The sequence below is a fragment of the Aquarana catesbeiana genome, linkage group LG05 (assembly GCF_042186555.1).
Source record: "Aquarana catesbeiana isolate 2022-GZ linkage group LG05, ASM4218655v1, whole genome shotgun sequence".
Classification (NCBI taxonomy): domain Eukaryota; kingdom Metazoa; phylum Chordata; class Amphibia; order Anura; family Ranidae; genus Aquarana; species Aquarana catesbeiana.
This window is the reverse complement of record NC_133328.1, coordinates 650,381,180-650,405,284: the sequence shown is the minus strand read 5'-3', so window position 1 is coordinate 650,405,284 and position 24,105 is coordinate 650,381,180. Positions and strand designations below refer to the sequence as shown.

At 49.5% G+C, this 24,105-nt stretch overlaps 1 long non-coding RNA gene across 1 annotated transcript in view; it reads right to left on the bottom strand.

Moving 5' to 3' along the window:
• Positions 1 to 650: 650 nt before the first annotated feature.
• The window catches only part of LOC141145680 (uncharacterized), a 65,734-nt gene continuing 42,279 nt past the window's right edge, over positions 651 to 24,105 (bottom strand). The window contains exons 2-4 of the long non-coding RNA XR_012244586.1: positions 17,799 to 17,909; positions 17,621 to 17,686; positions 651 to 1,983 (exon numbers count right to left, since the gene is read on the bottom strand). This is a non-coding gene — a long non-coding RNA (uncharacterized lncRNA). The remainder of the gene's footprint in view (positions 1,984 to 17,620; positions 17,687 to 17,798; positions 17,910 to 24,105) is intronic.

The following is a 24,105-nucleotide window of genomic DNA, read 5'->3' as shown; positions in this document are numbered from 1 at the left end:
CCCCCCAATCATCCCTCCTACCAGAAATCCCCCCCAATCATCCCTACTAGCACAAATCCCCCCCCCAATCATCCCTACCAGCACAAATCCCCCCCAATCATCCCTACTAGCACAAATCCCCCCCAATCATCCCTACTAGCACAAATGCCCCCCAATCATCCCTACTAGCACAAATCCCCCCCAATCATCCCTACTAGCACAAATGCCCCCCAATCATCCCTACTAGCGCAAATCCCCCCAATCATCCCTACTAACACAAATGCCCCCCAATCATCCCTACTAGCACAAATCCCCCCCAATCATCCCTACTAGCACAAATGCCCCCCAATCATCCCTACTAGCACAAATCCCCCCCAATCATCCCTACTAGCACAAATGCCCCCCAATCATCCCTACTAGCACAAATCCCCCCCAATCATCCCTCCTAGCACAAATCCCCCCAATCATCCCTACTAGCACAAATGCCCCCCAATCATCCCTACTAGCACCAATCCCCCCCAATCATCCCTCCTACCACAAATCCCCCCCAATCATCCCTACTAGCACAAATGCCCCCCAATCATCCCTACTAGCACCAATCCCCCCCCCAGAACAATTCATACCCCCTTCCACCCCCCCTAAATTCCCCCTCCCAACACAAATTCCCCCTCCCCCAATTTCCATGCAGTGCCCCCCCATCTCTTATGCTACCACAGTGCCCAGGGCAGCCGACCCTCCTGCCCACCCTTTGTCCCGGCCCTGCATTCCTACATTTCAAATGCTGTAAATCAGATGGGGGGCCAACGAGTAGATCCTCATTATGGGGTATGTAGGTGGAACGTGTCTTATGGAACCCTTTAATGCCTTCAATGTACATAGCATGGCAGTGGCAGTGGGGAGGGGGGTTGGGGGCGGGGTTTACACACTGTGTGTATATCTGACAGATGGAAGCGATCCAGTGTCTGTACAGCTGGATCCCTTCCACACACCCCCATATGTGCCGCCCCCCCGCCATGTATCCCGGGCTCCACATGCCCATTGGTTGGGTAGAGGGGAGAGAAATCAGCAAACATCCATTCATTGATCCTCCCTTCCTGCTAATGATCCTGAAGGTCATAGGCGAGGGCATTAGTATGCCAGGTGTGCCAGGGCACACCCTAATCAACCTGTGTAAATGAGATTCCCCCTGTTTAAAGCTCTAATATTTCAGCAAAGCCTCCTAATGGGGTTCATAAAAAAATTGTAAAAAGATAATAAAAAAATATAAAATTGTACAAAATAATAAAAAATTAAATAATAAAAATAAAAACTACTGACACCATCCACAGCCCTAATGACACCGTCAGTATATACTGTACATGGCACTCTCCTGGTGTCACCTTCTCCAGCCGGTATGGCCGGGGAAGATGCTAATAGAGCACGCGATCTGCACTCCATTAGATACACTGGAGGATTGGGCGGAGGGGGTGTACTTACTTTCCCTCAGCTGACCGTCACATATATTTTTGTTGAATAAATTATTTAAAAGGCACATTTTTTCTGCTGTTCTCCTTCAGATGAATCCCCTTTTATCAGCGGGCGCTGATTGAATAAAGATCGAATGCTTACCACTTGTACTTACCTTTTCACATGACCGTATTTTAATTATTTCGACACCATAAGTAACAACAAGGTATCAGGTTGATAGATGAAATGTACGAACGTCTCTGGTACATGGGGGGGGGGGGGATGCAGGTGAAGGGACTTTTATATAAACATCCGTGTAGCAGGTGATACATCCATAGCGATAGGTGAGATCGTAGGGTTTAGCTATGACTAAGCGTTAAGGGAGCGTGAAACGCGTCGGTGCTGCTGTTCCCTCTATTTCTATTATTTCTGTTCTTGGATATGTTTTTATGGACTTGCTGAAATAAAAGTGATTTTACTGGGCATGTGGCCAACCAGAATTCTTTTTGCTCGCAGGTGAGATCATAACTGCTGAGTGATGAGTGACGACATGAACACCTGGTAGGAAGGAAACAAGAAGAAGGTTACTTTGTGTCATCCCCGTGTACAATAGAACTGATTAGGAGATACAAAATGTCATAGAGAGAGTCACCAGGAATACTGAGCTCCATACTGTATGTCAGGCCACCATGATGGTGCCCATTAGGACAACCCTGAGATGTTCCCTAGCAGTGGGGGGATCGGGGGGGACACAACACTCATCTGTACCAAGAGTCGGGTCAATCAGGGTTTCTACTTCTTGTTTTTTGTATTTATAAATGACTGGCAGACTCTGGTTGAATCTCGGAGCCCATTCTGGTTTTAGGATGTATCTAGATTCAGGTGTTATCAGCCACCTCGGGGTGTTCCAGTTTATCCTGTTACTTACTCCATAAAAGAGATGAAATAATCAAGTAGGATTGGTGGGAACCTCTCATAATGGGCACAGCGGGTGTACAGACCCGAGAACTCAGCACAGGGATGGTGAGAACCTCTCATAATGGGCACAGCGGGTGTACAGACCCGGGAACTCAGCACAGGGATGGTGAGAACTCCTCATAATGGGCACAGCGGGTGTACAGACCTGGGAACTCAGCACAGGGATGGTGGGAACCCCTCATAATGGGCACAGCGGGTGTACAGACCCGAGAACTCAGCACAGGGATGGTGAGAACCCCTCATAATGGGCACAGCGGGTGTACAGACATGGGAACTCAGCACAGGGATGGTGAGAACCCCTCATAATGGGCACAGCGGGTGTACAGACCCGAGAACTCAGCACAGGGATGGTGAGAACCCCTCATAATGGGCACAGCGGGTGTACAGACACGGGAACTCAGCACAGGGATGGTGGGAACCCCTCATAATGGGCACAGCGGGTGTACAGACCCGGGAACTCAGCACAGGGATGGTGGGAACCCCTCATAATGGGCACAGCGGGTGTACAGACCCGGGAACTCAGCACAGGGATGGTGAGAACCCCTCATAATGGGCACAGCGGGTGTACAGACCCGAGAACTCAGCACAGGGATGGTGAGAACCCCTCATAATGGGCACAGCGGGTGTACAGACCCGGGAACTCAGCACAGGGATGGTGGGAACCCCTCATAATGGGCACAGCGGGTGTACAGACCCGGGAACTCAGCACAGGGATGGTGGGAACCCCTCATAATGGGCACAGCGGGTGTACAGACCCGGGAACTCAGCACAGGGATGGTGGGAACCCCTCATAATGGGCACAGCGGGTGTACAGACCCGGGAACTCAGCACAGGGATGGTGAGAACCCCTCATAATGGGCACAGCGGGTGTACAGACCCGGGAACTCAGCACAGGGATGGTGGGAACCTCTCATAATGGGCACAGCGGGTGTACAGACCCGGGAACTCAGCACAGGGATGGTGGGAACCTCTCATAATGGGCACAGCGGGTGTACAGACCCGGGAACTCAGCACAGGGATGGTGAGAACCCCTCATAATGGGCACAGCGGGTGTACAGACCCGGGAACTCAGCACAGGGATGGTGGGAACCCCTCATAATGGGCACAGCGGGTGTACAGACCCGGGAACTCAGCACAGGGATGGTGAGAACCTCTCATAATGGGCACAGCGGGTGTACAGACCCGGGAACTCAGCACAGGGATGGTGAGAACCCCTCATAATGGGCACAGCGGGTGTACAGACCCGAGAACTCAGCACAGGGATGGTGAGAACCCCTCATAATGGGCACAGCGGGTGTACAGACCCGGGAACTCAGCACAGGGATGGTGGGAACCCCTCATAATGGGCACAGCGGGTGTACAGACCCGGGAACTCAGCACAGGGATGGTGAGAACTCCTCATAATGGGCACAGCGGGTGTACAGACCCGAGAACTCAGCACAGGGATGGTGAGAACTCCTCATAATGGGCACAGCGGGTGTACAGACCCGGGAACTCAGCACAGGGATGTTGAGAACCCCTCATAATGGGCACAGCGGGTGTACAGACCCGGGAACTCAGCACAGGGATGGTGAGAACCCCTCATAATGGGCACAGCAGGTGTACAGACCCGGGAACTCAGCACAGGGATGGTGGGAACCCCTCATAATGGGCACAGCGGGTGTACAGACCCGGGAACTCAGCACAGGGATGGTGGGAACCCCTCATAATGGGCACAGCGGGTGTACAGACCCGGGAACTCAGCACAGGGATGGTGGGAACCCCTCATAATGGGCACAGCGGGTGTACAGACCCGGGAACTCAGCACAGGGATGGTGAGAACCCCTCATAATGGGCACAGCGGGTGTACAGACCCGGGAACTCAGCACAGGGATGGTGGGAACCTCTCATAATGTGCACAGTCAAGGCCATCTTTAAGGCAGGGCAAAAGGGGTACTGTAGCTGCCCAGGGCCCCATCATTGTTGTAGGGCCCAAAGCAGCTGCCTCATACTTGCCAATTATCCCGGTTTAAATTCCCTCGTCCCTTGAGGTTTTAGTCCCGTTCTGTGTTCCGATATCTCAGTGTGAAGTTCTGTTACTAATGCTGCCCAGCTCTACCCTATTGCCGTGTACAGATGACTCACCTGTAGACCCTGTGTTTACATGGAAATAACCGGCATTGATATGTAAATAGCCGTGGACTGGCTACATTGATATGTAAATAGAGGTGGCATTCATATGTATATCATGCCCTCCTGAGATCATATCCACCATCACTTCTGCTGAATGCTGCCCACTGGGGAGGTAAAGGGGGCATGCTGAAAAGTTTTGCCTACAACTGTGGTCATTAAGCCTGTTCTGCAAGAATAAGCAAATTGGAGGTGGAACCCTTTTTTAAAATAACATTCAATTTTGGTGGATGGGTGATGATGTCATTAATAATTAATGCCACTTCTGTGTATCTGCTAAAGGGCAACACATTTCTATGGTGTCAGGAAAGCGATTTTGCATGTATTCCCCACACACAAATGTGAACGCAGGCTAAATATCTCATTTACATTGGTGGTCAGTGTAAATCTTCACATTACATTGGGGCTTGGTGTACAATCCTCTCATTCACACTAGTGGCCAGTGTGAAGGTCCCCCTTACATTGGTGGTCAGTGTAAATCCCTCCTTACATTGGTGGTTACTGTGAATGCTCCTATTACATTAGTGGAGTGATCACTGTAAATCCCTTGTTACATTAGTGGTCAGTGTAGAAACTCCTCTTTATATTAGTAATCTGTAAAAAAAAATTCAAACTTGCATTTGTGGTCAGTTTCAAATCCTCCCTTACATTGGTGGTCATTGTAGAAGCCCCCTTTAAATTGGTGGTGAGTAGGGATGAGCTTCGAGTGGGTTCGAGTGGGTTCGACTCGAACATCGCCTGTTCGGTTGTTCGTCGAATTGCCATTCGCGCCAAATTCGAGTGGCGCGTCACGGCCCATAATTCACTGCGGCATCGCAGAGCATTGCTGGCTGATGATTGGCCAAGCATGCACTATGAATGGCATGCTTTGGCCAATCACAGCGCCATCTGTACAGAGAGCCGTAACTGGCTTTGGCCAATTATGGCTCAGGGGGTTTAGTACACGCCCCACACTATATAAGGCCACCTGCGTGGCGGCCTTGTGTAGTGTGTTGCAGCGGAGAGAGATAGAGAGAGAGAGAGAGAGAGAGACAGTGTCATTTGATTTAAGTTAGATAGAGTAGGCAGGCAGTGAGTTAGCTGCACTTACAGTGTATTGTGTATATATATACATCCTAGGTGTTGTATATATATATATATTTATGTAGGAAGGCCAGTATGGTGGCCTGAATTTATGGGAGGAGCCCGGGGGGTATTTAAGTAGCCCGCTCACCTGTGGTGCTTGTCGGTTTCCTGTGCGCGATACGTTACGTCACTAGGCCGACTATTCGAATACCAACGTCCGCAAGTTGTTGTCTCGCGAAGTTCCCGCATTGCTATTTTCGTGCTCGAGTGTCAGTGTTTACCGATTCGTATCGTTCGTACCACGCGTCTGGCTTGGCTGTCGCAGGTAGGGTCCCGTCGGACTTTTGTTTTTTACGCATTGTTAGATATCATGTCACTAAACCGTGATATCAAACTTACGAAGCTCCCGCAACTTTTACGTACGTTACCGCAATGTATATCACTCGCACTATCGTTATGTAACCATTTCGTGTTATTTAAGGAAACCACCGCGACGCGTGCGTCGCTTCATTTCAGGCATGTCTAAACTGCTAAAAACATGAGTCAGCAGACAGCCATAGCGATTCGCAGTTCACAATCTTATCGAACCACGTCAGTTTGATACCAATCATTTCTCATTTCTGAACATTTCTAGATACATTTCTATCATTTCAAACCATTTCAAAATCATTTCTCATTTCAGTCACATACCGCGCTCCGATTCGAATCCAGTCGCACCTAAAAGATGCACCGATTCGCTCCGGTGTGCCCCAGTAGTTACGGCCTCATTTCAGTACATGCTCCAGAGTCACGTCATAAGCTCATAAGCAGTCGATAAAAAAAAAAAAAAAAAAATATATATATATATCGACTCACCGATTCGTACCTCTGTCATGGTTATCATTTCATTGCCACGTAGCACACTCCGATACGAATTTAGTCGCATGGAAATGCACCGATTCGTCTCGGCGTGCCCCAGGTATTTGCCACATTTCAGTACATGCTCCAGAGTCCGATTCGTAGTCAGTCGCTACAGCAGCACGACCGATTCGCTCCTCTGTCATGACAAAACAATATGTTACACCTGCACTTACCGCGCTCCGCTTCGAATCCAGTCGCATCCTCCATGCACCGATTCGTTACGGCGTGCCCCAGGGCTCGGCCTCATTTCAGAAACATGCTCCAGAGTCCGGATCACAGCTAGTCGCAGATATCGGGCGACTGATCCGCATCTCTGTCATGGGAATTGCTACCATTTCACTCCCACAGCGCATCACCGTTTCGAAAACAGTCGCATCCGACATGCACCGATTCGTCACGGAATGCTGCAGTTGATTCGACCGTATCCATACCTATACCAGAACTCGGTTAGTTGCTAGTCGCAAAATGCGGCACAACCAATGCGAGCCTCGGTTAAGGTAAATACATTTCTCTCATTTCGTTCACACTGCGCTCCGATTCGAATCCAGATGCATCAATCAGGCACCGATTCGTCCCGGTGTGCACCACTGTTTTTCAATTGCCTCATTTCAGTACATGCTCCAGAGCCCGATTTTCGGTCGGCTCAATCACGACACGACTGAGCCGGACCTCTGTCATGGAGTTCACTCATTTCATTATCAAGGCAAACATTTCAAAATCATTTCATTGTCACAAGATTGCAAGTACCATACAAGTCATTGCTTCAAGGAAGTCAGCAAACCCTTCACGAATTATCACCAAAAAAAAAAAAAATGGCAAGAAATAAGTTGGGTAAGTACGACTTAGAGAATCAAAGGAAAAACTTGAAATTCATGTCACCCCCAATAGGTTACAGTCAACCAAAAAATACGAGCTCAAAGACAGGATATTCTCATCAGATCAATCGTGTCACAGGCCGGCAGCGAAGACTTCACGGCCCCTCTGTCACCTTCCCCGGTCTCAGAGAGCGGCAGCGTGCAGTCCCTCAGGGGATGGACTATCCCCAAACTGACGGCGGAGCTAAGACGCAGAGGTGTGCCCTTCCCCGCCGCAGCGAGGAAAGGCGAGCTGTTCAAGCTCCTTTTTCCCCCACCAGCAGCAGGACCCAGTACCCAACAGGCATCCCTTCAGTCAATATCTTCGGCCATCGCACAACTTCACACGATGGTGTCGTCCCTGTCTACCTCGGTCTCAGACATACAAACCAGGGTGGCACTCCTGGAGGCTCGACCGACCGCGGCTATCGGTGGTCCTTAAAACCAAAGACCCCAGACTGAACCGCAAGTTATCTGTCCCAGAATTCACCTTGCCCTTCGGCATGCTGAGAGACGTCCCATGCTCCGCCGCCCCCAGCAGAAGGGAAGAGCTGGATTGTACCTCCATACGGTAGTAGACTTGGGCTACAAGTATGGAGGATTTCCTTTTACGATTACCACCGTTCCTTTTCCGCAAAGGCTGCAGCCAGACTCACACAGTTCCAAACAACAACAAATTGGAGTCTCATGGGCACAGAGCTCTTCTGCCGCCATTTTGCCGGCTTACGCTCACCCCTAGGTGCGATTTGCCAGACCTCCATCCACACTGCCACCTGGTGCGCCAATGCGACTATCAAACGTCCTTTCGAAATTTCCCTCTACCTCCGGTGCACTTCAGGGTCAGTCGGCCCCTGAACAAACGCCTCAGGTGGACAAATTCGGACGCCCACTCCGAACCGTGGGAGGGGCAGCCATCTGCAATAATTACAATTGCGGGTCCTGCAACATCAGTCAGTGCCGCCTACTCCACATCTGCACCTTATGCCAAAGAGCGCACCCAAGGAACTTGTGCGAAGTCAAACAACAGAAGAGGGCATGACTAAGCCGGATCAACGTCTTATGGCTAAGACTCTACCTCACCTCACATCCCACCCCCTCTCTGGCCACCTACCTTATTCAGGGCTTCACAGTAGGCTTTCACACTGGCCTCATTTCACTACCCCACAGTACGTACGAATGTGGGAATCTTCGTTCAGCAGCCATCGACGAACAAACCATAGATCGGCTCTTACAAACAGAACTAGACCGAGAGTACGTTATAGGCCTTTCACTCAGCCCCCTTTCAGCACTTGGAGAGTCAGCCCTATTGGGGCTTGTCAAGGGCAAATTCACAAATACATTACGTTTGGTGTACGACCTGTCTGCGCCGCATTCTTCCCACATCCCCAGTCTCAATTCCCTGATTCCCTCCGAAGAATTCTCCCTAAAATATTCCTCCGTAGACATGCCGATACAAGCAGTCATCAAAACAGGTACAGGTGCCTGGCTTTCCAAAGCCGACATCTCGGATGCCTTTAAGCTCCTGCCTATCCACCCATCCCTTTGGTGCTGGCATGGCATCAAATGGAAGGAGGCATATTATTTGGCCACAAAACTGACGTTCGGTTCGAAGAGTAGCCCTTGGCTCTTCGACACATTCGCTCAGTCTCTTGCTTGGATACAGTTACACAAGGCTCAGTGACAAAAAGTCATCCATTACCTGGACGACTTCCTACTAATAGAACCTCCCAGCAAGCCCCCGGGAGACCTCGTCAAACTCAGAGCGATATTTGGAAAACTCAATCTTCCCATCGCCGAGCACAAAGTAGAAGGCCCAGCACATAACATCACCTTTCTCGGGGTCAACTTAGACACCTGCGCTATGCAAGCCAGTCTCCCCCTCGACAAACTAACCCGCATTAAGGCGGTCCTTCACAAATTCACCCACACCAAGGGGTGTACCAAGAAGTAGTTGCAATCTCTCCTGGGAATGCTGAATTTCGCCATGCGAATTATTCCACAAGGCCGCACCTTCGTGTCACGCCTGCTGAGATTCCTGCCAGAAACACAAGACCCCGTTCAGATCTTAAATCTAGACTCCGCAGCAATAGCGGACCTATCGATGAGGGACGAATTCCTGTCCTCCCGGAATGGTATATCCCTAATTATACCCATGGTTTCAGCCCTGTCACCCCAGGGGTGACAGACGCTGCAGCCACCACAGGTTTCGCGGCAATTTTTGGCCATCATTGGTTTTCAGGACCCTGGCCTCAACAGATACTGTTGATACCCGGCTTTATTCAAACATCTTCCCTCTTCGAACTCTACCCCATAGGGGCAGCTGCACAACTCTGGGGTCACCATTGGACAGGGCAAACAGTAATCTTCACCACCGACAATCATGCCACGGCAGACATCATCAACAAAGGCAGGTCCAATTCCCTAGCAGTCATGTCCTTCCTGCGCAGATTGGTACAACTGTCCTTACAGCATCAGTTTAACATACACTGTGCATTATTCCAGGCAGATACAATTTAGCTGCTGACGCACTGTCACGTTTTAACTACACCTCCTTTTTCAAACAGGTTCCCGGAGCCGATCCATTGTCGGCCCCTATCCCTGCCTGGTCACAACTGACCCTGGACTAGTTCAACATTACAAGGAGCAACGCAGCTCATCAATCCCTCACTCTCTCATAACACACTCAAAGCCTACCAGACAGCTTGGAAGGCGTTCAATAAATTTCTCACATCCTACCGTAAAGGACCAATAGATGTCAAACAGGTACTGGCCTTCATTTCATACTGCCACACTCAGCTGGCTTATCTTACAATACCATTCGGCTATACCTAGCCGGCATACAACATTTCGTGACCCTGGAAGACCCCACAAAATCTTCACTGTTCTCATCACACGCTATACGAGCCATCCTAAGGGGCATCCAGAAACAACAACCAGTGATCAGTACTAAGCGCTTACCCATTACGGGGCCCATCTTCAGGGATATGTCGACTATTCTGGCTACTTCGCCATTCGGTCTGCTGCCCAGCACGGTCCTACAAGCAGCCATATAGTTGGCTTACTACGGGTTCTTGCGACCTGGCGAATTCACCTATAACCACCCCACAGACCAAGTTTTATGCAGACGGTACTTGCTTCGCCACCAAGACCATTTCATCCTTCACCTCGAGGTTTCTAAAACCCAGCAAACAGGCTCTGGAGTGGACATTCACCTCTACAGAACCAATAACAGCTGGTGTCCAGTCACCGTACTTAAACGTCTCCTCTCACTCCTGCCTGAACAATCGGACACCAGTCCTCTTCTACCATTCCCAGTTAAACCCTTAAACGCTTGTCAGTTTGTAAAACACATAAGGATACTTCTCCGCAATCTTCACCTTAACCCCAGTCAGTACTCCGGACACTCCTTCCGCATCGGAGCAGCCTCCGCAGCAACCCACCAGGGGGTTCCAGACCACATCATCAAAAAACTAGGCAGATGGAAATCAGCCTGCTTCGCCCGGTATATACCCAATCCTCAAGTAGAGATGGCACAGGCATTCTCCAAATTGGCTCAATGAATACCTGAAAACCAATAATATATCATACCCCTACCTGAATGTTTTTGCCCCCTTATTTTGGCATACCGGCCATTAGACCAAGGCACACTTTCAGGTCCATTTCATATGGTAAGTCCACACTTCCAGGTCTATTTCCGATGGTAAGTCTTATCTTTACTATAAGTGTTATCTATGTCCATATCGGACATAGGGCTCCGACCATAAATATATATATATATACACTGTTTTCATTTTAGCTAGATTCGTTCCTGTTATTCTCTTCCTAATATACTGACAGGCAGGCAGGTGTTTTTACAGTATTTACAGTTAGTGTAGTGTGTCCTCTGCACAGTGTGCACCTAAAGCTACCTGAAGACAATTGCTGGTGTTCTCATACTAATAATACTACAGGCAGGCAGTTGATTCTGCTAGCTGCAGTATCAGTATATATATACATCCCAGCTTTGTGCAGCTACATCTCACTGCAGGCCATTAGTATGTCTGGAAGGCCAACAAGGAGAGGCAGACAGTCACAAGCCAATAAAAGAGGGCAAGCAGGCTCTGTGTCTAGAGGCAACAGTGCTGGTCGTGGAGACGGTGCATCCTCATCAGCACGTGGCCGTGGGACACGCTTGGCCTTTTTTTCGTCTGTTGGCCGTGTTGAGCCGCAACATGCAGAAGACTTGGTTGAGTGGATGACCAAGCCGTCCTCATCCTCCTCATCCTCTCTCACCCATGCTTAGGGTATTTTGTCTGGCAAAGCAGCGGCCTGTTCCCTCGGCTCAATGTCATCAGTGACTCCTTCCCTAGCCCCACCATGTCCTCCCGAGGAGTCCCCCGAACTGTTTGACCACAGTGTTGGGTACATGCTCCAGGAGGATGCCCAGCGTTTGGAAGGCTCCGATGATGGTACCCAGCTAGAGGAAGGCAGTAACGTGAGCCCAGAGAGAGGGGTGCCCAAGAAGGACAGCAATTTGGCAGTCATGCTCCCCCAGCTGCAGCATACTGCCAGGTTTGCTCCAGTGATGAGGAGGGAGGGGATGATGAGGTCACTGACTCAACGTGGGTGCCTGATAGGAGAGAGGAGGAGGAGGCAGGACATCACCAACGAGGCAGGATGCCCTCCAGGGGCCAGCCTAAGGGCAGCACATTGACTGCATCACACCCCAAAGCTCCACATGTGCAGGGCGTTGCAGTCTCTGCGCGTTATTCCAAAAGTTCTTTGGTGTGGGCCTTTTTGAGACGAGTGCATCAGATCGCATCGCTGCTATTTGCAACATATGTCTCAAGCGTATCTCGCGTGGCCAAAACATCTCCCACTTGGGCACCACATGCTTGACCAGACATATGTTGACCTGCCATGCAGTTCGTTGGCAAGTGTATCTAAAAGACCCACACCAAAGAACAAAGAGGACCTCTCCTTGCTCCTCATCAGCTGAGATCTCCAACCCCACTATACCTTCAGTCCTCTCTGAGACCTGCACTGAGAGGAATGAAGGTGTAGAATTAGGTGTGTCACAGCCAAGTACTTGTGGGCAATCTGCTATCGGTACACTGACGTCAGATTGTACCAGGCAAATTTCCCTGCCCCAGCTGCTGCACTGCAGAAAGAAGTTTGCTCCCAGCCATCCACATGCCCAGCTGTTGAATGCTAGCTTGGCTAAATTGCTAGCACTTCAACTGCTGTCTTTTCAGTTGGTAGACTCTGCCCCCTTCCCTGAGTTTGTGGAATGTGCAGTTCCTCAGTGGCAGGTTCCCAAACGCCAATTTTTTCCACATTCCGGCTCTCTACCGGCATGTGGAAGGCAATGTCCATGCCTCGCTGGACAGGGCGGTCAGCAGTAAGGTGCATATTACCGCTGACTCATGGTCCAGCAGGCATGGACAGGGACGTTACCTAAGTTTCACGGCACATTGAGTGACTCTGCTGGCAGCTGAGAAGGATGCAGGACAAGGTGCAGTAGTGTTGAAGGTTGTTCTGCCACCACGCCTTCAAAATGCTAATGATTGTGACACACCTCTCTCCTCCACCCCCTCCTCTTCTTCTTCCTCCATGGCCTCTTCCTCGGAACCAGCGGTGCTCCGTAGCCGTTCAAGGGGCTACGCAAGTACGCAGGCCAAAAGATGCCATGCGGTGCTTGAGCTGGTGTGCTTGGGGGACAGGAGCCACACTGGGGCAGAGGTTCTGTCAGCTCTGCAGGGGCAGGTTCAGAGGTGGTTGACGCCTCGCCAACTTAAGGCAGGAATGGTGGTTTGCGACAATGGCACCAACCTCCTCTCTGCCCTCCGACAGGGACAAATGACCCATGTGCCCTGTTTGGCTCACGTCCTTAACTTGGTGGTGCAGTGGTTCTTGGGCCGGTACCCGGGCTTACAGGATGTCCTGAGGCAGGCCAGGAATTACAATTGCGCGGTCATGCTACACTGTACCCAAACTAAATTTTTATCATTTTGTTTGCACAAATAGAGCTTTCTTTTGGTGGGATTTGATCACCTCTGCTGTTTTTATTTTTTGCTAAACAAATATAAAAAGACCGAAAATTTTGAAAGAAATAAAAGTTTTGCTTTTGTTTCTGTTAAAAAATTTTGTAAATAAATTACGTTTTCCCTTTCACTGACAGGCACTGATAAGGCGGCACCGATGAGGTGGCACCAATGAGCGGGCACTGATGATGGGCACTGATATGCGGCACTGATGGGCACTGGTAGGTGGCACTGATGGGTGGCACTAATATGCAGCACTGATGGGCATTGATAGGTGGCACTGATGGACACTCATGGGTGGCACTGGTGGGTACTGATGGGCACTGATAGGCGGCACTGATATGAGGCACTGATAGACCTCCCTGATGGCACTGGCAGTGGTAGGCATTGGAGTGGGCATTGATTGGCAGTTGCCTGGGCACAGATTAGTATTTCCCTGGGGGTCTAGGGGGCATACCTGGTGGTCCAGTGTGGTGGCCATCCTGGTGGTCCTGGGTGGGATCTGAGGGGGGGCTGTGCTGATAAACAATCAGCACAGACCCCCCCCTGTCAGGAGAGCAGCCGATTGGCTCTCCTCTACTCACGTCTGTCAGACGCAAGTGAGGAAAAGCCGATCACCGGCTCTTCCTATTTACATCGTGATCATCCATGATTGGACACGGCTGATCACGTGGTAAAGAGTCTCCGTCAGAGACTCTTTACCTAGATCAGTGTTGCGGGGTGTCAGACTGACACACCGCAACAACGATCGCTGCGATGCGCACCCACGGGGGTGCGCAGCGGCTTTATATCCTGATCACTTCATATGACATCCGGTCAGGATATTGAAACCACTTTGCCGCCGTCATTTTGCAATATGGCGGGCGGCAAGTGGTTAAAAATGTACCTGTTCAAAATTACAAACAGATTCTACTTAACAACAAACCTACAGTCCCTGTCTTGTTTGCACCGCCTGTATACTGCTGTTCAGAGTATATAGGGCCTGGTGGCCCCACACCTTTCCTTATTTTAATTTGGGTGCGGGGTTCCCCTTAATATCCATACAAGACCCAAAGGGCCTGGTAATGGACTGGGGGGTACCCATGCCGTTTGTCTCACTGATTTTCATCCATATTGCCATGACCCGACATGACATTAAACCCGCAAGCAGTTTTAAATGAGATTTTTTCCTTTAGAAATGACATTTGGTGCAGGGACTGTTCTAAACATGGGAAACACGCGTCACTTTACAGGCATACTATAGACACCCCCCAGGTACAATATTTAAAGGAATATTTCACTTTTATCGTTTCACTTTAAGCATCATTAAAATCACTGCTCCTGAAAAAACGGCCGTTTTTAAAACTTTTTTTTGCATTGATACATGTCCCCTGGGGTAGGACCCGGGTCCCCAAACCCTTTTTAGGACAATACCATGCAAATTAGCCTTTAAAATGAGCACTTTTGATTTTGAACGTTCGAGTCCCATAGACGTCAATGGGGTTCTAAAGTTCGCGCAAACTTTCGGTCCGTTCGCAGGTTCTGGTGCGAACCGAACCGGGGGGTGTTCGGCTCATCCCTAGTGGTGAGTGTAGATCCATCTTTACAGTGGTGGCCAGTGTAGAAATCCCCCCTTATTTGTTATTAATAAAAAATCCCCCATCACATTGGTTTTCAGTGTAAATCCCCCCTAACATTGGTGGTTGGTGTAAAAGTATAGGCAGAAAAGATATTCTCTTGCGCTGGTGCAGAGGGCCTTGGTAGGGGTGGTAGTATTTCTTAATGGTGTATGTGTGAAGAGATCATGCAAGCCCCGCTGCCCATGCCAACTAGGAGAAGTCCGAAGTATTGTGAAGGAAAAGAAGAAGGAAAAGAAAGGCGCGTGGCCTGTTGCATATATAGTTAAAAAAAGGAGTTTATTATAAACAAAATGGGTATATACAAAGAAATACTACGTATTCGTACATATGAATAAAAGCGATGTTAGACATTTAATATATTGATATGCGATGTTATTCACAGAAGGGATACTTGAATGGTTGTCTAACGCGTTTCAAGGGTTTTCCTCTTCGTCAGAGCCTTAGAGAGCCAAATCTAGTCTGTGTTTAAATGTATAAAAATAGATAGAGGAAGCTGGATGGGTCAGTGTAACACTACATAAGTAGTATAGTATTGCGAGCGGATTCTCTTTCGCTGTAGAGGTTATCCTTCCACATCTCAGCACTCTGGATAAAAGGAGACACCAAACAAATATAGATAGAGGTAGAATTGCAGACACTAATGCAAATGTTAAAATATTTTTAACTGCGACATTGCGGCGAACAGATCGGACACTTTTGACACTATTTTGGGACCATTGGCATTTATGCAGCGATCAGTGCTATAAAAATGCCCTGATTACTGTGTAAATTACACTGGCAGTGGAGGGGTTAAACACTAGGGGGCGATCAAGGAGTTAAGTGTGTTCCCTCAGTGTGTTCTAACTGTAGGGGGGGATGGGGCTCACTAAAACATTACAGAGATCGCTGGGAGTAGTAGATCCCTGTCATGTTGCTAGGCAGAACAGGGAAATTCCTTCTATACATAGGCATCTCACCGTTCTGCCTCTCCATGCGACGATCGCGGGCCACCGGCGGACATTGAGTGTGCGCAATATTACAGCTTGACATGTTAGGTATCGAGGGAAAAAGAAGGGGGGGGATTACTACCAAGGTAATACCCAAACAGGACGGACTTTGAAGGCCAGGAAACAATGGAGAGGAAGAACAGTATAAACAGTCAATTTTATTGAAAAAATATAAACTACAAACATTAACATCAAAAAAAGGTTAAAAAATCGTAGCATATATGCATCTGTGTATATAGTGCAGTGAACCCTTGTGTGTCTACGCGTTTCGCCGTAAGGCTTTTTCAGGACACGGCCAGGGTTCAAAGATGAAACAGATAAGAGAACAAATTTCTCAAACCTTACCTGGATTGTAATATTGTATACACCCACGATACGGGTGAACGATGAATTATGAAAATTTAAATGAATATCAGATATTCTTGCAAATTCTTAAACAGGGGCAAGTAGTTCCAAATATACAGGGAACCCGTAGGGCCACAAACCATCCAGTAATACATGGGGGGAAAACAGATCCTTAATAGGATCCAGCCATATGCAGCCAGAGGTAGCCCATTGAATATGTAGATCGTCATATGGGAAGCGTGCGCCTGGGAGACCGCACTGCACGTGTATATTTGGAACTACTTGCCCCTGTTTAAGAATTTGCAAGAATATCTGATATTCATTTAAATTTTCATAATTCATCCTTCACCCGTATCGTGGGTATATACAATGCTACAATCCAGATAAAGATAGAGAAATTTGTCCTCTTATCTGTTTCGTCTTTGAACCCTGGCCGTGTCCTGAAGAAGCCTAACGGTGAAACGTGTAGACGCACAAGGTGAACACAGATGCATATATGCTACGATTTTTTAACCTTTTTTTTAACGTTAATGTTTGTAGTTTATATTTTTTCAATAAAATTGACTGTTTATACTGTTCTTCCTCTCCATTGTTTCCTGGCTTTCAAAGTCCATCCTGTTTGGGTAATACCTTGGTAGTAATCCCCCCCCCCTTCTTTTTCCCCTAATATTTACGGACGTGGCTTTTTATTGCACTTTTTCCTTTTATCCATGTTAGGTATCGATTTACTCACCGTAAAAATTATCTTTTATATTTTACCCCCAAAAATTGGGCTATATATTGTGTTTTTTTTTTTTCATTAAAATTCATTAAAATGTATCTTTTCCCAAAAATTGTGTTTGAAAAACCGCTGCGCCAATACCGCGTGACATAAAAAATGGCAAAAGTCGCCATGTTACTCTCTAGGGTTTCTGCTAAAAAAAAAAAAATCTATAATGTTTGGGGGTTGTAAGTAATTTTTTAGCAAAAAAATACAGATTTTACTCGTAAATAAGAAGTATCAGAAAAGGCCGGGTCCTTCAGTGACTATTATATGCAGAAATGAACCCAAAAGAAAGAGCTTGCTACATAGTTACATAGTTACATAGTAGGTGAAGTTGAAAAAAGACACAAGTCCATCAAGTCCAACCTATGTGTGTGATTATTGTAGGCCTCGTTCATACAGAATCGCCATTTTGAGGCGAAGAGCCCTTTAAGTAAACCCCCACCCCCCCGATTTCCAGGAAATAATGATATATTAGAGACATTCAGATTACCTATTCATGTGTGCGGGACTCCGTGTTTGGAAAGGCTGCGGCTAATCCACACGATCCCGGGCAATGCTGGGGAGAGAGAAGGGATGGAGTTTATTGAAGGGTTGGATGTGTGAGTAGATGGCCTTCAGACACTGCAGATAGACAGCCCAGAAATAAAGTGTAAGCTCTTATACCGTACCGTGCATCCCTTTGGTTTTTTGCCACGGCATGGACAGCAGCGTGGTTTGGATTGCTTCCATCTATTGGATCGGACGGTCAGATCTTGGTGTCCAGCATCCATCATCTTCATCTACAAAATCAAACACAAATATATTTCCCAGGGATGAGACGTAACGAGAGGGATCCGGAGTTCTTGTACAATGGAGATCGAACTCCACTTTTATGCAAAAAAAAAAAAAAAAAGAATTTGCTTTTCTAAAACTCCGCCCCTTAAAGCTTCCAGGACAATAAATATATCAATAAAATATGATATGTATGTGTAGTCAAGAACTAAGGCGTGACGTCACCAGGAGCTACCCGTACAGCGGGAGCAAACGGACAAGTTAGACCTCAATGCACTACCAGCTCCCATCAGCAGGGGGAGTTTGAAGACAATTTTTCCTCTGGGTGGCACTTTAAAGGGGCAGTGAACAGCTAAGGGGGTCACACGGAACTACAAAAATATATCAAGCTTTCATAGATTAGAGTATAAAGAGTAATCGTTTTCTTGCTGATTCTTTGTCGCTTTTCTGTGAATTTAACTTCCTCTTTTTTTGTTATTGACAATCATAACAGAGACCCCCTTTCACATCAGAGGTCCCTACATCACATCAGAGGTCCCTACATCACATCAGAGTCCCCCTATCACATCAGAGGTCCCTACATCACATCAGAGTCCCTCCATCACATCAGAGTCCCTCCATCACATCAGAGTCCCCCATCACATCAGAGGTCCCTCCATCACATCAGAGTCCCCCTATCACATCAGAGGTCCCTCCATCACATCAGAGTCCCCCTATCACATCAGAGGTCCCTCCATCACATCAGAGGTCCCCTCCATCACATCAAAGGTCCCCTTCATCACATCAGAGGTCCTCTCCATCACATCAGAGGTCCCTCCATCACATCAGAGGTCCCCTCCATCACATCAGAGGTCCTCTCCATCACATCAGAGGTCCTCCCATTACATCAGAGGTCCTCCCATCACATCAGAGGTCCTCTCCATCACATCAGAGGTCCTCTCCATCACATCAGAGGTCGCCTCCATTACATCAGAGGCCCCCTCTATTACATCAGAGGTCCTCCCATCACATCAGAGTCCCCCGTCACATCAGAGGTCCTCCAATCACATCAGAGGTCCCCTCTATCACATCAGAGGTCCTCCTATTACATCAGAGGTCCTCTCCATCAAATCAGAGGTCCCCTCCAACACATCAGAGGTCCTCTCCATCACATTAGAGGTCACCTCCATCACATCAGAGGTCCCCTCCATCACATCAGAGGTCCTCCCATTACATAAGAGGTCCCCTCCATCAAATCAGAGGTCCTCTCCATCACATCAGAGGTCCCCCATCACATCAGAGGTCCTCCCATCACATCAGAGGTCCCCCATCACATCAGAGGTCCTCCCATCACATCAGAGGTCCTCCCATCACATCAGAGGTCCCCTCCATCACATCAGAGGTCCCCTCCATCACATCAGAGGTCCTCTCCGTCACATCAGAGGTCCTCCCATCACATCAGAGGTCCCCTCCATCAAATCAGAAGTCCTCCCATCACATCAGAGGTCCCCTCCATCAAATCAGAGGTCCCCTCCATCACATCAGAGGTCCTCTCCATCATATCAGAGGTCCCCTCCATTATATCAGAGGTCCTCCCATCACATCAGAGGTCCTCCCATCACATCAGAGTCCCCCTATCACATCTGAGTCCCCCGTCACATCAGAGGTCCTCCCATTACATCAGAGGTCCCCTCCATCAAATCAGAGGTCCCCTCCAACACATCAGAGGTCCTCTCCATCACATCAGAGGTCCCCTCCATTACATCAGAGGTCCTCCCGTTACATCAGAGGTCCTCCCATCACATCAGAGTCCCCTCCATCACATCAGAGGTCCCCTCCATCACATCAGAGTCCCAGTCACATCAGAGGTCTCCTCCATCACATCAGAGGTCCCCTCCATCACATCAGAGGTCCTCTCCGTCACATCAGAGGTCCTCCCATCACATCAGAGGTCCCCTCCATCAAATCAGAAGTCCTCCCATCACATCAGAGGTCCCCTCCATCAAATCAGAGGTCCCCTCCATTACATCAGAGGTCCTCCCATCACATCAGAGGTCCTCCCATCACATCAGAGTCCCCCTATCACATCTGAGTCCCCCGTCACATCAGAGGTCCTCCCATTACATCAGAGGTCCCCTCCATCACATCAGAGGTCCCCTCCATCACATCAGAGTCCCCGTCACATCAGAGGTCTCCTCCATCACATCAGAGGTCCCCTCCATCACATCAGAGGTCCTCTCTATCACATCAGAGGTCCTCCCATTACATCAGAGGTCCCCTCCATTACATCAGAGGTCCTCTCCATCACATCAGAGGTCCCCTCCATCACATCAGAGGTCCCCTCCATCATATCAGAGGTCCTCTCCATCACATCAGAGGTCCCCTCCATTACATCAGAGGTCTTCCTATCACATCAGAGGTCCTCCCATTACATCAGAGGTCCCCTCCATTACATCAGAGGTCCTCTCCATCACATCAGACGTCCCCTCCATCACATCAGAGGTCCCCTCCATCACATCAGAGGTCCTCTCCATCACATCAGAGGTCCCCTCCATCACATCAGAGGTCCTCCCATTACATCAGAGGTCCCCTCCATCACATCAAAGGTCCCCTCCATCACATCAGAGGTCCTCTCCATCACATCAGAGGTCCCCTCCATCACATCAGAGGTCCCCTCCATCACATCAGAGGTCTCTCAATCACATCAGAGGTCTCTCCATCACATCAGAGGTCCCCTCCATCACATCAGAGGTCCTCACATCACATCAGAGGTCCCCTCCATCACATCAGAGGTCACCTCCATCACATCAGAGGTCCTCTCCATCACATCAGAGGTCCCCTCCATCACATCAGAGGTCCTCTCCGTCACATCAGAGGTCCCCTCCATTACATCAGAGGTCCCCTCCATCACATCAGAGGTCCTCCCATTACATCAGAGGTCCCCTCCATCACATCAGAGGTCCCCTCCATCACATCAGTGGTCCTCTCCATCACATCAGAGGTCCCCTCCATCACATCAGAGGTCCCCTCCATCACATCAGAGGTCCTCCCATCACATCAGAGGTCCCCTCCATCACATCAGAGGTCCCCTCCATCACAACAGAGGTCCTCCCATCACATCGGAGGTCCCCTCCATCACATCAGAGGTCCTCCCATCACATCGGAGGTCCCCTCCATCACATCAGAGGTCCCTCCATCACTTCAGAGGTCCCATTCATCACATCAGAGTCCCCCTATCACATCAGAGGTCCCTCCATCACATCAGAGGTCCCCCCATCACATTAGAGGTCCTCTCCATCACATCAGAGGTCCCTCCATCACATCAGAGGTCCCCCATCACATCAGAGGTCCCCTCCATCACATCAGAGGTCCTCTCCGTCACATCAGAGGTCCTCCCATCACATCAGAGGTCCCCTCCATCAAATCAGAAGTCCTCCCATCACATCAGAGGTCCCCTCCATCAAATCAGAGGTCCTCTCCATCATATCAGAGGTCCCCTCCATTACATCAGAGGTCCTCCCATCACATCAGAGGTCCTCCCATCACATCAGAGTCCCCCTATCACATCTGAGTCCCCCGTCACATCAGAGGTCCTCCCATTACATCAGAGGTCCCCTCCATCAAATCAGAGGTCCCCTCCAACACATCAGAGGTCCTCTCCATCACATCAGAGGTCCCCTCCATTACATCAGAGGTCCTCCCGTTACATCAGAGGTCCTCCCATCACATCAGAGTCCCCTCCATCACATCAGAGGTCCCCTCCATCACATCAGAGTCCCCGTCACATCAGAGGTCTCCTCCATCACATCAGAGGTCCCCTCCATCACATCAGAGGTCCTCTCTATCACATCAGAGGTCCTCCCATTACATCAGAGGTCCCCTCCATTACATCAGAGGTCCTCTCCATCACATCAGAGGTCCCCTCCATCACATCAGAGGTCCCCTCCATCATATCAGAGGTCCTCTCCATCACATCAGAGGTCCCCTCCATTACATCAGAGGTCTTCCTATCACATCAGAGGTCCTCCCATTACATCAGAGGTCCCCTCCATTACATCAGAGGTCCTCTCCATCACATCAGACGTCCCCTCCATCACATCAGAGGTCCCCTCCATCACATCAGAGGTCCTCTCCATCACATCAGAGGTCCCCTCCATCACATCAGAGGTCCTCCCATTACATCAGAGGTCCCCTCCATCACATCAAAGGTCCCCTCCATCACATCAGAGGTCCTCTCCATCACATCAGAGGTCCCCTCCATCACATCAGAGGTCCCCTCCATCACATCAGAGGTCTCTCAATCACATCAGAGGTCTCTCCATCACATCAGAGGTCCCCTCCATCACATCAGAGGTCCTCACATCACATCAGAGGTCCCCTCCATCACATCAGAGGTCGCCTCCATCACATCAGAGGTCCTCTCCATCACATCAGAGGTCCCCTCCATCACATCAGAGGTCCTCTCCGTCACATCAGAGGTCCCCTCCATTACATCAGAGGTCCCCTCCATCACATCAGAGGTCCTCCCATTACATCAGAGGTCCCCTCCATCACATCAGAGGTCCCCTCCATCACATCAGTGGTCCTCTCCATCACATCAGAGGTCCCCTCCATCACATCAGAGGTCCTCCCATCACATCAGAGGTCCCCTCCATCACATCAGAGGTCCCCTCCATCACAACAGAGGTCCTCCCATCACATCGGAGGTCCCCTCCATCACATCAGAGGTCCTCCCATCACATCGGAGGTCCCCTCCATCACATCAGAGGTCCCTCCATCACTTCAGAGGTCCCATTCATCACATCAGAGTCCCCCTATCACATCAGAGGTCCCTCCATCACATCAGAGGTCCCCCCATCACATTAGAGGTCCTCTCCATCACATCAGAGGTCCCTCCATCACATCAGAGGTCCCCCATCACATCAGAGTCCCCCTATCACATCAGAGGTCCCTCCATCACATCAGAGGTCTCTCCATCACATCAGAGGTCCCCCCATCACATCAGAGGTCCCCCCATCACATCAGAGGTCTCCTCCATCACATCAGAAGTCCTCCCATCACATCAGAGGTCCTCTCCATCACATCAGAGGTCCTCCATCACATCAAAGGTCCCCTTCATCACATCAGAGGTCCTCTCCATCACATCAGAGGTCCCCTCCATTACATCAGAGGTCCCCTCTATTACATCAGAGGTCCTCCCATCACATCAGAGTCCCCCGTCACATCAGAGGTCCTTCAATCACATCAGAGGTCCCCTCCATCACATCAGAGGTCCTCCTATTACATCAGAGGTCCCCTCCATCAAATCAGAGGTCCCCTCCAAAACATCAGAGGTCCTCTCCATCACATTAGAGGTCACCTCCATCACATCAGAGTCCCCCATCACATCAGAGGTCCCCCATCACATCAGAGGTCCCCTCCATTACATCAGAGGTCCTCTCCGTCACATCAGAGGTCCTCTCCATCATATCAGAGGTCCCCTCCATTACATCAGAGGTCCTCCCATCACATCAGAGGTCCTCCCATCACATCAGTGTCCCCCTATCACATCTGAGTCCCCCGTCACATCAGAGGTCCTCCCATTACATCAGAGGTCCCCTCCATCAAATCAGAGGTCCCCTCCAACACATCAGAGGTCCTCTCCATCACATCAGAGGTCCCCTCCATTACATCAGAGGTCCTCCCATTACATCAGAGGTCCTCCCATCACATCAGAGTCCCCTCCATCACATCAGAGGTCCCCTCCATCACATCAGAGTCCCCGTCACATCAGAGGTCCCCTCGATCATATCAGAGGTCCCCTCCTCACATCAGAGGTCCTCCCATTACATCAGAGGTCCCCTCCATTACATCAGAGGTCCTCTCCATCACATCAGAGGTCCCCTCCATCACATCAGAGGTCCCCTCCATCATATCAGAGGTCCTCTCCATCACATCAGAGGTCCCCTCCATTACATCAGAGGTCTTCCTATCACATCAGAGGTCCTCCCATTACATCAGAGGTCCCCTCCATTACATAAGAGGTCCTCTCCATCACATCAGACATCCCCTCCATCACATCAGAGGTCCCCTCCATCACATCAGAGGTCCTCTCTGTCACATCAGAGGTTCCCTCCATCACATCAGAGGTCCTCCCATTACATCAGAGGTCCTCCCATTACATCAGAGGTCCCCTCCATCACATCAAAGGTCCCCTCCATCACATCAGAGGTCCTCTCCATCACA